The sequence below is a fragment of the Myxine glutinosa genome, chromosome 1 (assembly GCF_964187855.1).
Source record: "Myxine glutinosa chromosome 1, kmMyxGlut1.1, whole genome shotgun sequence".
Lineage (NCBI taxonomy): Eukaryota > Metazoa > Chordata > Myxini > Myxiniformes > Myxinidae > Myxine > Myxine glutinosa.
The window spans coordinates 58298303-58313017 of NC_136261.1; the positions used below are offsets into that span (position 1 = coordinate 58298303).

Consider the following 14715-nt stretch of genomic DNA (forward strand, 5'->3'; position numbering starts at 1 on the left):
TGCAATTTGCGCTGACTGATGCGCTTGATGGAAATTTAGTTTTTGCCGCGCCACTGCTAGTCTTCGACTACAACTGCCGCTACTACCAGCTAACCACGTCTACTTACTACCACGGGTACTCACCCCACCATTATTTGTATACTACTGCTTGCCTACGACTACCAGTGCCGCTACTGTGAGTTCGACTGGCCTTCCAGTGCCACTCCTTCTCGACGACGACTCCCACGACTACTGCCACTCCTACTACTAAAATAAAGAATTCTCATGTCGAATCCACATTCAGATCTTCACCAAAATCGAATCGAATCATCCATGTAAAACCCCCAAACAGTCCACCTCGTTTCGTCCAAATCCGTCGACAACCTTTTGAGATTTCCTGCTGTGTATCGTTTTTGAACCAATCTCCCAATGGTGAAGAATCAGTCAAAATATTTCTCGGAGCCGGATCCGAATCCGGATCTTCACCAAAATGGAAACATTTCTTCCTTGTCACAGATGCCACACTGCTGCCAAATTTTGCCCGAATCCGTCTGCAATTTTGTGATATCTTGTTCAAAAACGGACAGACAAGCAAACAGACAGACAGGTGTGAAAACATCACCTCCATGCACGTTGGGTGGCGGAGGGAACGAGACTCTCACTTGAGAAACATTATCGATCCTTTATAAACATCCAAAGAGACTCTGTTGTTGCCTACGATCATACCACCCTGAATACGCCCGATCTCGTCTGATCTCGGAAGCTAAGCAGGTTCGGGCCCGGATAGTACCTGGATGGGCGACTGCCTGGGAATACCGGGTGTTGTAGGCTTTTTTCTGCTGTCGGGTGTGGTCTTGTTTTGAGTGTCTGCAATTTGCGCTGACTGATGCGCTTGATGGTAATTTACTTTTTGCCGCGCCACTGCTAGTCTTCGACGACAACTGCCGCTACTACCAGCCTACCACGTCTACTTACTACCACGGGTACTCACCCCACCAGTATTTGTATACTACTGCTTGCCTACGACTACCAGTGCCGTTACTGTGAGTACGACTGGCCTTCCAGTGCCAATCCTTCTCGATGACGACTCCCACGACTACTGCCGCTCCTACTACAAAAATAAAGAATTCTCATGTCGAATCCACATTTAGATATTCACCAAAATCGAATCGAATCATCCGTGTAATACCCCCAAACAGTCCACCAAGTTTCGTCCAAATCCGTCGACAACCTTTTGAGATTTCCTGCTGTGTCGTTTTTGAACCAATCTCCCAATGGTGAAGAATCAGTCAAAATATTTCTCGGAGCCGGATCCGAATCCGGATCCTCACCAAAATGGAAACATTTCTTCCTTGTCACAGATGCCACATTGCTGCCAAATTTCGCCCGAATCCGTCGGCAATTTTGTGAGATGTCTTGTTCAAAAACGGACAGACAGGTGTGAAAACATCACCTCCATGCACCTTGGGTGGTGGAGGGAACGAGGCTCTCACTTGAGAAACATTAAAACTCGATCCTTTATGAACATCCAAAGAGAATCTGTTGTTGCCTAGGATCATACCACCCTGAATACGCCCGATCTCGTCTGATCTCGGAAGCTAAGCAGGTTCGGGCCCGGTTAGTACCTGGATGAGGAGACTGCCTGGGAACACCGGGTGTTGCAGGCTTTTTTCTGCTGTCGGGTGTGGTCTTGTTTCGAGTGTCTGCAATTTGCGCTGACTGATGCGCTTGATGGAAATTTAGTTTTTGCCGCGCCACTGCTAGTCTTCGACTACAACTGCCGCTACTACCAGCTAACCACGTCTACTTACTACCACGGGTACTCACCCCACCATTATTTGTATACTACTGCTTGCCTACGACTACCAGTGCCGCTACTGTGAGTTCGACTGGCCTTCCAGTGCCACTCCTTCTCGACGACGACTCCCACGACTACTGCCACTCCTACTACTAAAATAAAGAATTCTCATGTCGAATCCACATTCAGATCTTCACCAAAATCGAATCGAATCATCCATGTAAAACCCCCAAACAGTCCACCTCGTTTCGTCCAAATCCGTCGACAACCTTTTGAGATTTCCTGCTGTGTATCGTTTTTGAACCAATCTCCCAATGGTGAAGAATCAGTCAAAATATTTCTCGGAGCCGGATCCGAATCCGGATCTTCACCAAAATGGAAACATTTCTTCCTTGTCACAGATGCCACACTGCTGCCAAATTTTGCCCGAATCCGTCTGCAATTTTGTGATATCTTGTTCAAAAACGGACAGACAAGCAAACAGACAGACAGGTGTGAAAACATCACCTCCATGCACCTTGGGTGGCGGCGGGAACGGGGCTCTCACTTGAGAAACATTATCGATCCTTTATAAACATCCAAAGAGACTCCATTGTTCCCTACGATCATACCACCCTGAATACGCCCGATCTCGGCTGATCTCTGAAGCTAAGCAGGTTCGGGCCCGGTTAATACCTGGATGGGAGACTGCCTGGGAACACCGGGTGTTGTAGGCTTTTTTCTGCTGTCGGGTGTGGTCTTGTTTCGAGTGTCTGCAATTTGCGCTGACTGATGCGCTTGATGGTAATTTAGTTTTTGCCGCGCCACTGCTAGTCTTCGACTACAACTGCCGCTACTACCAGCTAACCACGTCTACTTACTACCACGGGTACTCACCCCACCAGTATTTGTATACTACTACTTGCCTACGACTACCAGTGCCGCCACTGTGAGTTCGACTGGCCTTCCAGTGCCACTCCTTCTCGACGACGACTCCCACGACTACTGCCACTCCTACTACTAAAATAAAGAATTCTCATGTCGAATCCACATTCAGATCTTCAACAAAATCGAATCGAATCATCCTTGTAAGACACCCAAACAGTCCACAAAGTTTCCGCCAAATCCGTCGACAACCTTTTGAGATTTCCTGCTCTGTATCGTTTTTGAACCAATCTCCCAATGGTGAATAATCAGTCAAAATATTTCTCGGAGCCGGATCCGAATCCGGATCTTCACCAAAATGGAAACATTTCTTCCTTGTCACAGATGCCATACTGCTGCAAAATTTTGCCCGAATCCGTCTGCAATTTTGTGAGATATCTTGTTCAAAAACGGACAGACAAGCAAACAGACAGACAGGTGTGAAAACATCACCTCCATGCACGTTGGGTGGCGGAGGGAACGAGACTCTCACTTGAGAAACATTATCGATCCTTTATAAACATCCAAAGAGACTCTGTTGTTGCCTACGATCATACCACCCTGAATACGCCCGATCTCGTCTGATCTCGGAAGCTAAGCAGGTTCGGGCCCGGATAGTACCTGGATGGGCGACTGCCTGGGAATACCGGGTGTTGTAGGCTTTTTTCTGCTGTCGGGTGTGGTCTTGTTTTGAGTGTCTGCAATTTGCGCTGACTGATGCGCTTGATGGTAATTTACTTTTTGCCGCGCCACTGCTAGTCTTCGACGACAACTGCCGCTACTACCAGCCTACCACGTCTACTTACTACCACGGGTACTCACCCCACCAGTATTTGTATACTACTGCTTGCCTACGACTACCAGTGCCGTTACTGTGAGTACGACTGGCCTTCCAGTGCCAATCCTTCTCGATGACGACTCCCACGACTACTGCCGCTCCTACTACAAAAATAAAGAATTCTCATGTCGAATCCACATTTAGATATTCACCAAAATCGAATCGAATCATCCGTGTAATACCCCCAAACAGTCCACCAAGTTTCGTCCAAATCCGTCGACAACCTTTTGAGATTTCCTGCTGTGTCGTTTTTGAACCAATCTCCCAATGGTGAAGAATCAGTCAAAATATTTCTCGGAGCCGGATCCGAATCCGGATCCTCACCAAAATGGAAACATTTCTTCCTTGTCACAGATGCCACATTGCTGCCAAATTTCGCCCGAATCCGTCGGCAATTTTGTGAGATGTCTTGTTCAAAAACGGACAGACAGGTGTGAAAACATCACCTCCATGCACCTTGGGTGGTGGAGGGACGAGGCTCTCACTTGAGAAACATTAAAAATCGATCCTTTATGAACATCCAAAGAGAATCTGTTGTTGCCTAGGATCATACCACCCTGAATACGCCCGATCTCATCTGATCTCGGAAGCTAAGCAGGTTCGGGCCCGTTTAGTACCTGGATGGGAGACTGCCTGGGAACACCGGGTGTTGCAGGCTTTTTTCTGCTGTCGGGTGTGGTCTTGTTTCGAGTGTCTGCAATTTGCGCTGACTGATGCGCTTGATGGAAATTTAGTTTTTGCCGCGCCACTGCTAGTCTTCGACTACAACTGCCGCTACTACCAGCTAACCACGTCTACTTACTACCACGGGTACTCACCCCACCATTATTTGTATACTACTGCTTGCCTACGACTACCAGTGCCGCTACTGTGAGTTCGACTGGCCTTCCAGTGCCACTCCTTCTCGACGACGACTCCCACGACTACTGCCACTCCTACTACTAAAATAAAGAATTCTCATGTCGAATCCACATTCAGATCTTCACCAAAATCGAATCGAATCATCCATGTAAAACCCCCAAACAGTCCACCTCGTTTCGTCCAAATCCGTCGACAACCTTTTGAGATTTCCTGCTGTGTATCGTTTTTGAACCAATCTCCCAATGGTGAAGAATCAGTCAAAATATTTCTCGGAGCCGGATCCGAATCCGGATCTTCACCAAAATGGAAACATTTCTTCCTTGTCACAGATGCCACACTGCTGCCAAATTTTGCCCGAATCCGTCTGCAATTTTGTGATATCTTGTTCAAAAACGGACAGACAAGCAAACAGACAGACAGGTGTGAAAACATCACCTCCATGCACCTTGGGTGGCGGCGGGAACGGGGCTCTCACTTGAGAAACATTATCGATCCTTTATAAACATCCAAAGAGACTCCATTGTTCCCTACGATCATACCACCCTGAATACGCCCGATCTCGGCTGATCTCGGAACCTAAGCAGGTTCGGGCCCGGTTTATACCTGGATGGGAGACTGCCTGGGAACACCGGGTGTTGTAGGCTTTTTTCTGTTGTCGGGTGTGGTCTTGTTTCGAGTGTCTGCAATTTGCGCTGACTGATGCGCTTGATGGTAATTTAGTTTTTGCCGCGCCACTGCTAGTCTTCGACTACAACTGCCGCTACTACCAGCTAACCACGTCTACTTACTACCACGGGTACTCACCCCACCAGTATTTGTATACTACTACTTGCCTACGACTACCAGTGCCGCCACTGTGAGTTCGACTGGCCTTCCAGTGCCACTCCTTCTCGACGACGACTCCCACGACTACTGCCACTCCTACTACTAAAATAAAGAATTCTCATGTCGAATCCACATTCAGATCTTCAACAAAATCGAATCGAATCATCCTTGTAAGACACCCAAACAGTCCACAAAGTTTCCGCCAAATCCGTCGACAACCTTTTGAGATTTCCTGCTCTGTATCGTTTTTGAACCAATCTCCCAATGGTGAATAATCAGTCAAAATATTTCTCGGAGCCGGATCCGAATCCGGATCTTCACCAAAATGGAAACATTTCTTCCTTGTCACAGATGCCATACTGCTGCAAAATTTTGCCCGAATCCGTCTGCAATTTTGTGAGATATCTTGTTCAAAAACGGACAGACAAGCAAACAGACAGACAGGTGTGAAAACATCACCTCCATGCACGTTGGGTGCCGGAGGGAACGAGACTCTCACTTGAGAAACATTATCGATCCTTTATAAACATCCAAAGAGACTCTGTTGTTGCCTACGATCATACCACCCTGAATACGCCCGATCTCGTCTGATCTCGGAAGCTAAGCAGGTTCGGGCCCGGATAGTACCTGGATGGGCGACTGCCTGGGAATACCGGGTGTTGTAGGCTTTTTTCTGCTGTCGGGTGTGGTCTTGTTTTGAGTGTCTGCAATTTGCGCTGACTGATGCGCTTGATGGTAATTTACTTTTTGCCGCGCCACTGCTAGTCTTCGACGACAACTGCCGCTACTACCAGCCTACCACGTCTACTTACTACCACGGGTACTCACCCCACCAGTATTTGTATACTACTGCTTGCCTACGACTACCAGTGCCGTTACTGTGAGTACGACTGGCCTTCCAGTGCCAATCCTTCTCGATGACGACTCCCACGACTACTGCCGCTCCTACTACAAAAATAAAGAATTCTCATGTCGAATCCACATTTATATATTCACCAAAATCGAATCGAATCATCCGTGTAATACCCCCAAACAGTCCACCAAGTTTCGTCCAAATCCGTCGACAACCTTTTGAGATTTCCTGCTGTGTCGTTTTTGAACCAATCTCCCAATGGTGAAGAATCAGTCAAAATATTTCTCGGAGCCGGATCCGAATCCGGATCCTCACCAAAATGGAAACATTTCTTCCTTGTCACAGATGCCACATTGCTGCCAAATTTCGCCCGAATCCGTCGGCAATTTTGTGAGATGTCTTGTTCAAAAACGGACAGACAGGTGTGAAAACATCACCTCCATGCACCTTGGGTGGTGGAGGGAACGAGGCTCTCACTTGAGAAACATTAAAAATCGATCCTTTATGAACATCTCAAAGAGAATCTGTTGTTGCCTAGGATCATACCACCCTGAATACGCCCGATCTCATCTGATCTCGGAAGCTAAGCAGGTTCGGGCCCGTTTAGTACCTGGATGGGAGACTGCCTGGGAACACCGGGTGTTGCAGGCTTTTTTCTGCTGTCGGGTGTGGTCTTGTTTCGAGTGTCTGCAATTTGCGCTGACTGATGCGCTTGATGGAAATTTAGTTTTTGCCGCGCCACTGCTAGTCTTCGACTACAACTGCCGCTACTACCAGCTAACCACGTCTACTTACTACCACGGGTACTCACCCCACCATTATTTGTATACTACTGCTTGCCTACGACTACCAGTGCCGCTACTGTGAGTTCGACTGGCCTTCCAGTGCCACTCCTTCTCGACGACGACTCCCACGACTACTGCCACTCCTACTACTAAAATAAAGAATTCTCATGTCGAATCCACATTCAGATCTTCACCAAAATCGAATCGAATCATCCATGTAAAACCCCCAAACAGTCCACCTCGTTTCGTCCAAATCCGTCGACAACCTTTTGAGATTTCCTGCTCTGTATCGTTTTTGAACCAATCTCCCAATGGTGAAGAATCCGTCAAAATATTTCTCGGAGCCGGATCCGAATCCGGATCTTCACCAAAATGGAAACATTTCTTCCTTGTCACAGATGCCACACTGCTGCCAAATTTTGCCCGAATCCGTCTGCAATTTTGTGATATCTTGTTCAAAAACGGACAGACAAGCAAACAGACAGACAGGTGTGAAAACATCACCTCCATGCACCTTGGGTGGCGGCGGGAACGGGGCCCTCACTTGAGAAACATTATCGATCCTTTATAAACATCCAAAGAGGCTCTGTTGTTGCCTACGATCATACCACCCTGAATACACCCGATCTCGGCTGATCTCGGAAGCTAAGCAGGTTCGGGCCCGGATCGTACCTGGATGGGCGACTGCTTGGGAATACCGGGTGTTGTCGGCTTTTTTCTGCTGTCGGGTGTGGTCTTGTTTTGAGTGTCTGCAATTTGCGCTGACTGATGCGCTTGATGGTAATTTACTTTTTGCCGCGCCACTGCTCGTCTTCGACGACAACTGCCGCTACTACCAGCCTACCACGTCTACTTACTACCACGGGTACTCACCCCACCAGTATTTGTATACTACTGCTTGCCTACGACTACCAGTGCCGTTACTGTGAGTACGACTGGCCTTCCAGTGCCAATCCTTCTCGACGACGACTCCCACGACTACTGCCGCTCCTACTACAAAAATAAAGAATTCTCATGTCGAATCCACATTTAGATCTTCACCAATATCGAATCGAATCATCCGTGTAATACCCCCAAACAGTCCACCAAGTTTCGTCCAAATCCGTCGACAACCTTTTGAGATTTCCTGCTGTGTGTCGTTTTTGAACCAATCTCCCAATGGTGAAGAATCAGTCAAAATATTTCTCGGAGCCGGATCCGAATCCGCATCTTCACCAAAATGGAAACATTTCTTCCTTGTCAAAGATGCCACATTGCTGCCAAATTTCGCCCGAATCCGTCGGCAATTTTGTGAGATGTCTTGTTCAAAAACGGACAGACAGGTGTGAAAACATCACCTCCATGCACCTTGGGTGGTGGAGGGAACGAGGCTCTCACTTGAGAAACATTATAAATCGATCCTTTATGAACATCCAAAGAGAATCTGTTGTTGCCTACGATCATACCACCCTGAATACGCCCGATCTCGACTGCTCTCGGAAGCTAAGCAGGTTCGGGCCCGGTTAGTACCTGGATGGGAGACTGCCTGGGAACACCGGGTGTTGTAGGCTTTTTTCTGCTGTCGTGTGTGGTCTTGTTTCGAGTGTCTGCAATTTGTGCTGACTGATGCGCTTGATGGTAATTTAGTTTTTGCCGCGCCGCTGCAAGTCTTCGACTACAACTGCCGCTACTACCAGCTAACCACGTCTACTTACTACCACGGGTACTCACCCCACCAGTATTTGTATACTACTGCTTGCCTACGACTACCAGTGCCGCTACTGTGAGTTCGACTGGCCTTCCAGTGCCACTCCTTCTCGACGACGACTCCCACGACTACTGCCACTCCTACGACTAAAATAAAGAATTCTCATGTCGAATCCTCATTCAGATCTTCACCAAAATCGAATCGAATCATCCAAGTAATACCCCCAAACAGTCCACCTCGTTTCGTCCAAATCCGTCGACAACCTTTTGAGATTTCCTGCTGTGTATCGTTTTTGAACCAATCTCCCAATGGTGAAGAATCAGTCAAAATATTTCTCGGAGCCGGATCCGAATCCGGATCTTCACCAAAATGGAAACATTTCTTCCTTGTCACAGATCCCACACTGCTGCCAAATTTTGCCCGAATCCGTCTGCAATTTTGTGATATCTTGTTCAAAAACGGACAGACAAGCAAACAGACAGACAGGTGTGAAAACATCACCTCCATGCACCTTGGGTGGCGGCGGGAACGGGGCTCTCACTTGAGAAACATTATCGATCCTTTATAAACATCCAAAGAGGCTCTGTTGTTGCCTACGATCATACCACCCTGAATACGCCCGATCTCGTCTGATCTCGGAAGCTAAGGAAGCTAAGCAGGTTCGGGCCCGGATCGTACCTGGATGGGCGACTGCCTGGGAATACTGGGTGTTGTCGGCTTTTTTCTGCTGTCGGGTGTGGTCTTGTTTTGAGTGTCTGCAATTTGCGCTGACTGATGCGCTTGATGGTAATTTACTTTTTGCCGCGCCACTGCTAGTCTTCGACGACAACTGCCGCTACTACCAGCCTACCACGTCAACTTACTACCACGGGTACTCACCCCACCAGTATTTGTATACTACTGCTTGCCTACGACTACCAGTGCCGTTACTGTGAGTACGACTGGCCTTCCAGTGCCAATCCTTCTCGACGACGACTCCCACGACTACTGCCGCTCCTACTACAAAAATAAAGAATTCTCATGTCGAATCCACATTTAGATCTTCACCAATATCGAATCGAATCATCCGTGTAATACCCCCAAACAGTCCACCAAGTTTCGTCCAAATCCGTCGACAACCTTTTGAGATTTCCTGCTGTGTGTCGTTTTTGAACCAATCTCCCAATGGTGAAGAATCAGTCAAAATATTTATCGGAGCCGGATCCGAATCCGGATCTTCACCAAAATGGAAACATTTCTTCCTTGTCACAGATGCCACATTGCTGCCAAATTTCGCCCGAATCCGTTGGCAATTTTGTGAGATGTATTGTTCAAAAACGGACAGACAGGTGTGAAAACATCACCTCCATGCACCTTGGGTGGTGGAGGGAACGAGGCTCTCACTTGAGAAACATTATAAATCGATCCTTTATGAACATCCAAAGAGAACATGTTGTTGCCTACGATCATACCACCCTGAATACGCCCGATCTCGTCTGATCTCGGAAGCTAAGCAGGTTCGGGCCCGGTTAGTACCTGGATGGGAGACTGCCTGGGAACACCGGGTGTTGTAGGCTTTTTTCTGCTGTCGTGTGTGGTCTTGTTTCGAGTGTCTGCAATTTGCGCTGACTGATGCGCTTGATGGTAATTTAGTTTTTGCCGCGCCGCTGCTAGTCTTCGACTACAACTGCCGCTACTACCAGCTAACCACGTCTACTTACTACCACGGGTACTCACCCCACCAGTATTTGTATACTACTGCTTGCCTACGACTACCAGTGCCGCTACTGTGAGTTCGACTGGCCTTCCAGTGCCACTCCTTCTCGACGACCACTCCTACTACTAAAATAAAGAATTCTCATGTCGAATCCACATTCAGATCTTCAACAAAATCGAATCGAATCATCCTTGTAAGACACCCAAACAGTCCACAAAGTTTCCGCCAAATCCGTCGACAACCTTTTGAGATTTCCTGCTCTGTATCGTTTTTGAACCAATCTCCCAATGGTGAATAATCAGTCAAAATATTTCTCGGAGCCGGATCCGAATCCGGATCTTCACCAAAATGGAAACATTTCTTCCTTGTCACAGATGCCATACTGCTGCAAAATTTTGCCCGAATCCGTCTGCAATTTTGTGAGATATCTTGTTCAAAAACGGACAGACAAGCAAACAGACAGACAGGTGTGAAAACATCACCTCCATGCACGTTGGGTGCCGGAGGGAACGAGACTCTCACTTGAGAAACATTATCGATCCTTTATAAACATCCAAAGAGACTCTGTTGTTGCCTACGATCATACCACCCTGAATACGCCCGATCTCGTCTGATCTCGGAAGCTAAGCAGGTTCGGGCCCGGATAGTACCTGGATGGGCGACTGCCTGGGAATACCGGGTGTTGTAGGCTTTTTTCTGCTGTCGGGTGTGGTCTTGTTTTGAGTGTCTGCAATTTGCGCTGACTGATGCGCTTGATGGTAATTTACTTTTTGCCGCGCCACTGCTAGTCTTCGACGACAACTGCCGCTACTACCAGCCTACCACGTCTACTTACTACCACGGGTACTCACCCCACCAGTATTTGTATACTACTGCTTGCCTACGACTACCAGTGCCGTTACTGTGAGTACGACTGGCCTTCCAGTGCCAATCCTTCTCGATGACGACTCCCACGACTACTGCCGCTCCTACTACAAAAATAAAGAATTCTCATGTCGAATCCACATTTAGATATTCACCAAAATCGAATCGAATCATCCGTGTAATACCCCCAAACAGTCCACCAAGTTTCGTCCAAATCCGTCGACAACCTTTTGAGATTTCCTGCTGTGTCGTTTTTGAACCAATCTCCCAATGGTGAAGAATCAGTCAAAATATTTCTCGGAGCCGGATCCGAATCCGGATCCTCACCAAAATGGAAACATTTCTTCCTTGTCACAGATGCCACATTGCTGCCAAATTTCGCCCGAATCCGTCGGCAATTTTGTGAGATGTCTTGTTCAAAAACGGACAGACAGGTGTGAAAACATCACCTCCATGCACCTTGGGTGGTGGAGGGAACGAGGCTCTCACTTGAGAAACATTAAAAATCGATCCTTTATGAACATCTCAAAGAGAATCTGTTGTTGCCTAGGATCATACCACCCTGAATACGCCCGATCTCATCTGATCTCGGAAGCTAAGCAGGTTCGGGCCCGTTTAGTACCTGGATGGGAGACTGCCTGGGAACACCGGGTGTTGCAGGCTTTTTTCTGCTGTCGGGTGTGGTCTTGTTTCGAGTGTCTGCAATTTGCGCTGACTGATGCGCTTGATGGAAATTTAGTTTTTGCCGCGCCACTGCTAGTCTTCGACTACAACTGCCGCTACTACCAGCTAACCACGTCTACTTACTACCACGGGTACTCACCCCACCATTATTTGTATACTACTGCTTGCCTACGACTACCAGTGCCGCTACTGTGAGTTCGACTGGCCTTCCAGTGCCACTCCTTCTCGACGACGACTCCCACGACTACTGCCACTCCTACTACTAAAATAAAGAATTCTCATGTCGAATCCACATTCAGATCTTCACCAAAATCGAATCGAATCATCCATGTAAAACCCCCAAACAGTCCACCTCGTTTCGTCCAAATCCGTCGACAACCTTTTGAGATTTCCTGCTCTGTATCGTTTTTGAACCAATCTCCCAATGGTGAAGAATCCGTCAAAATATTTCTCGGAGCCGGATCCGAATCCGGATCTTCACCAAAATGGAAACATTTCTTCCTTGTCACAGATGCCACACTGCTGCCAAATTTTGCCCGAATCCGTCTGCAATTTTGTGATATCTTGTTCAAAAACGGACAGACAAGCAAACAGACAGACAGGTGTGAAAACATCACCTCCATGCACCTTGGGTGGCGGCGGGAACGGGGCCCTCACTTGAGAAACATTATCGATCCTTTATAAACATCCAAAGAGGCTCTGTTGTTGCCTACGATCATACCACCCTGAATACACCCGATCTCGGCTGATCTCGGAAGCTAAGCAGGTTCGGGCCCGGATCGTACCTGGATGGGCGACTGCTTGGGAATACCGGGTGTTGTCGGCTTTTTTCTGCTGTCGGGTGTGGTCTTGTTTTGAGTGTCTGCAATTTGCGCTGACTGATGCGCTTGATGGTAATTTACTTTTTGCCGCGCCACTGCTCGTCTTCGACGACAACTGCCGCTACTACCAGCCTACCACGTCTACTTACTACCACGGGTACTCACCCCACCAGTATTTGTATACTACTGCTTGCCTACGACTACCAGTGCCGTTACTGTGAGTACGACTGGCCTTCCAGTGCCAATCCTTCTCGACGACGACTCCCACGACTACTGCCGCTCCTACTACAAAAATAAAGAATTCTCATGTCGAATCCACATTTAGATCTTCACCAATATCGAATCGAATCATCCGTGTAATACCCCCAAACAGTCCACCAAGTTTCGTCCAAATCCGTCGACAACCTTTTGAGATTTCCTGCTGTGTGTCGTTTTTGAACCAATCTCCCAATGGTGAAGAATCAGTCAAAATATTTCTCGGAGCCGGATCCGAATCCGCATCTTCACCAAAATGGAAACATTTCTTCCTTGTCAAAGATGCCACATTGCTGCCAAATTTCGCCCGAATCCGTCGGCAATTTTGTGAGATGTCTTGTTCAAAAACGGACAGACAGGTGTGAAAACATCACCTCCATGCACCTTGGGTGGTGGAGGGAACGAGGCTCTCACTTGAGAAACATTATAAATCGATCCTTTATGAACATCCAAAGAGAATCTGTTGTTGCCTACGATCATACCACCCTGAATACGCCCGATCTCGACTGCTCTCGGAAGCTAAGCAGGTTCGGGCCCGGTTAGTACCTGGATGGGAGACTGCCTGGGAACACCGGGTGTTGTAGGCTTTTTTCTGCTGTCGTGTGTGGTCTTGTTTCGAGTGTCTGCAATTTGTGCTGACTGATGCGCTTGATGGTAATTTAGTTTTTGCCGCGCCGCTGCAAGTCTTCGACTACAACTGCCGCTACTACCAGCTAACCACGTCTACTTACTACCACGGGTACTCACCCCACCAGTATTTGTATACTACTGCTTGCCTACGACTACCAGTGCCGCTACTGTGAGTTCGACTGGCCTTCCAGTGCCACTCCTTCTCGACGACGACTCCCACGACTACTGCCACTCCTACGACTAAAATAAAGAATTCTCATGTCGAATCCTCATTCAGATCTTCACCAAAATCGAATCGAATCATCCATGTAATACCCCCAAACAGTCCACCTCGTTTCGTCCAAATCCGTCGACAACCTTTTGAGATTTCCTGCTGTGTATCGTTTTTGAACCAATCTCCCAATGGTGAAGAATCAGTCAAAATATTTCTCGGAGCCGGATCCGAGTCCGGATCTTCACCAAAATGGAAACATTTCTTCCTTGTCACAGATCCCACACTGCTGCCAAATTTTGCCCGAATCCGTCTGCAATTTTGTGATATCTTGTTCAAAAACGGACAGACAAGCAAACAGACAGACAGGTGTGAAAACATCACCTCCATGCACCTTGGGTGGCGGCGGGAACGGGGCTCTCACTTGAGAAACATTATCGATCCTTTATAAACATCCAAAGAGGCTCTGTTGTTGCCTACGATCATACCACCCTGAATACGCCCGATCTCGTCTGATCTCGGAAGCTAAGGAAGCTAAGCAGGTTCGGGCCCGGATCGTACCTGGATGGGCGACTGCCTGGGAATACTGGGTGTTGTCGGCTTTTTTCTGCTGTCGGGTGTGGTCTTGTTTTGAGTGTCTGCAATTTGCGCTGACTGATGCGCTTGATGGTAATTTACTTTTTGCCGCGCCACTGCTAGTCTTCGACGACAACTGCCGCTACTACCAGCCTACCACGTCAACTTACTACCACGGGTACTCACCCCACCAGTATTTGTATACTACTGCTTGCCTACGACTACCAGTGCCGTTACTGTGAGTACGACTGGCCTTCCAGTGCCAATCCTTCTCGACGACGACTCCCACGACTACTGCCGCTCCTACTACAAAAATAAAGAATTCTCATGTCGAATCCACATTTAGATCTTCACCAATATCGAATCGAATCATCCGTGTAATACCCCCAAACAGTCCACCAAGTTTCGTCCAAATCCGTCGACAACCTTTTGAGATTTCCTGCTGTGTG

General features: G+C 47.8%; 7 non-coding genes and 10 pseudogenes across 7 annotated transcripts; all 17 read left to right on the forward strand.

The window, feature by feature from the left end:
• The first annotated feature begins 691 nt into the window (after nt 1-691).
• LOC144889971 (5S ribosomal RNA) lies at nt 692-810 on the forward strand. Its single transcript, XR_013622184.1, has one exon. It is a non-coding gene; the product is annotated as a 5S ribosomal RNA (ribosomal RNA).
• A 716-nt stretch (nt 811-1526) lies between these two features.
• LOC144890222 (5S ribosomal RNA) lies at nt 1527-1646 on the forward strand (annotated as a pseudogene).
• A 728-nt stretch (nt 1647-2374) lies between these two features.
• On the forward strand, nt 2375-2493 carry LOC144890274 (5S ribosomal RNA; annotated as a pseudogene).
• A 730-nt stretch (nt 2494-3223) lies between these two features.
• LOC144889972 (5S ribosomal RNA) lies at nt 3224-3342 on the forward strand. Its single transcript, XR_013622185.1, has one exon. It is a non-coding gene; the product is annotated as a 5S ribosomal RNA (ribosomal RNA).
• Nucleotides 3343-4057: 715 nt separating this feature from the next.
• On the forward strand, nt 4058-4176 carry LOC144890100 (5S ribosomal RNA; annotated as a pseudogene).
• Nucleotides 4177-4904: 728 nt separating this feature from the next.
• On the forward strand, nt 4905-5023 carry LOC144890322 (5S ribosomal RNA; annotated as a pseudogene).
• A 730-nt stretch (nt 5024-5753) lies between these two features.
• LOC144889973 (5S ribosomal RNA) lies at nt 5754-5872 on the forward strand. Its single transcript, XR_013622186.1, has one exon. It is a non-coding gene; the product is annotated as a 5S ribosomal RNA (ribosomal RNA).
• A 717-nt stretch (nt 5873-6589) lies between these two features.
• On the forward strand, nt 6590-6708 carry LOC144890101 (5S ribosomal RNA; annotated as a pseudogene).
• Nucleotides 6709-7436: 728 nt separating this feature from the next.
• On the forward strand, nt 7437-7555 carry LOC144890138 (5S ribosomal RNA; annotated as a pseudogene).
• A 718-nt stretch (nt 7556-8273) lies between these two features.
• LOC144890080 (5S ribosomal RNA) lies at nt 8274-8392 on the forward strand. Its single transcript, XR_013622280.1, has one exon. It is a non-coding gene; the product is annotated as a 5S ribosomal RNA (ribosomal RNA).
• A 728-nt stretch (nt 8393-9120) lies between these two features.
• LOC144890288 (5S ribosomal RNA) lies at nt 9121-9248 on the forward strand (annotated as a pseudogene).
• A 718-nt stretch (nt 9249-9966) lies between these two features.
• On the forward strand, nt 9967-10085 carry LOC144890360 (5S ribosomal RNA). The gene has a single exon (XR_013622312.1). It is a non-coding gene; the product is annotated as a 5S ribosomal RNA (ribosomal RNA).
• Nucleotides 10086-10797: 712 nt separating this feature from the next.
• LOC144889983 (5S ribosomal RNA) lies at nt 10798-10916 on the forward strand. The gene has a single exon (XR_013622187.1). It is a non-coding gene; the product is annotated as a 5S ribosomal RNA (ribosomal RNA).
• Nucleotides 10917-11633: 717 nt separating this feature from the next.
• LOC144890102 (5S ribosomal RNA) lies at nt 11634-11752 on the forward strand (annotated as a pseudogene).
• A 728-nt stretch (nt 11753-12480) lies between these two features.
• LOC144890139 (5S ribosomal RNA) lies at nt 12481-12599 on the forward strand (annotated as a pseudogene).
• Nucleotides 12600-13317: 718 nt separating this feature from the next.
• LOC144890081 (5S ribosomal RNA) lies at nt 13318-13436 on the forward strand. Its single transcript, XR_013622281.1, has one exon. It is a non-coding gene; the product is annotated as a 5S ribosomal RNA (ribosomal RNA).
• Nucleotides 13437-14164: 728 nt separating this feature from the next.
• Nucleotides 14165-14292, forward strand: LOC144890290 (5S ribosomal RNA; annotated as a pseudogene).
• Nucleotides 14293-14715: the final 423 nt, after the last annotated feature.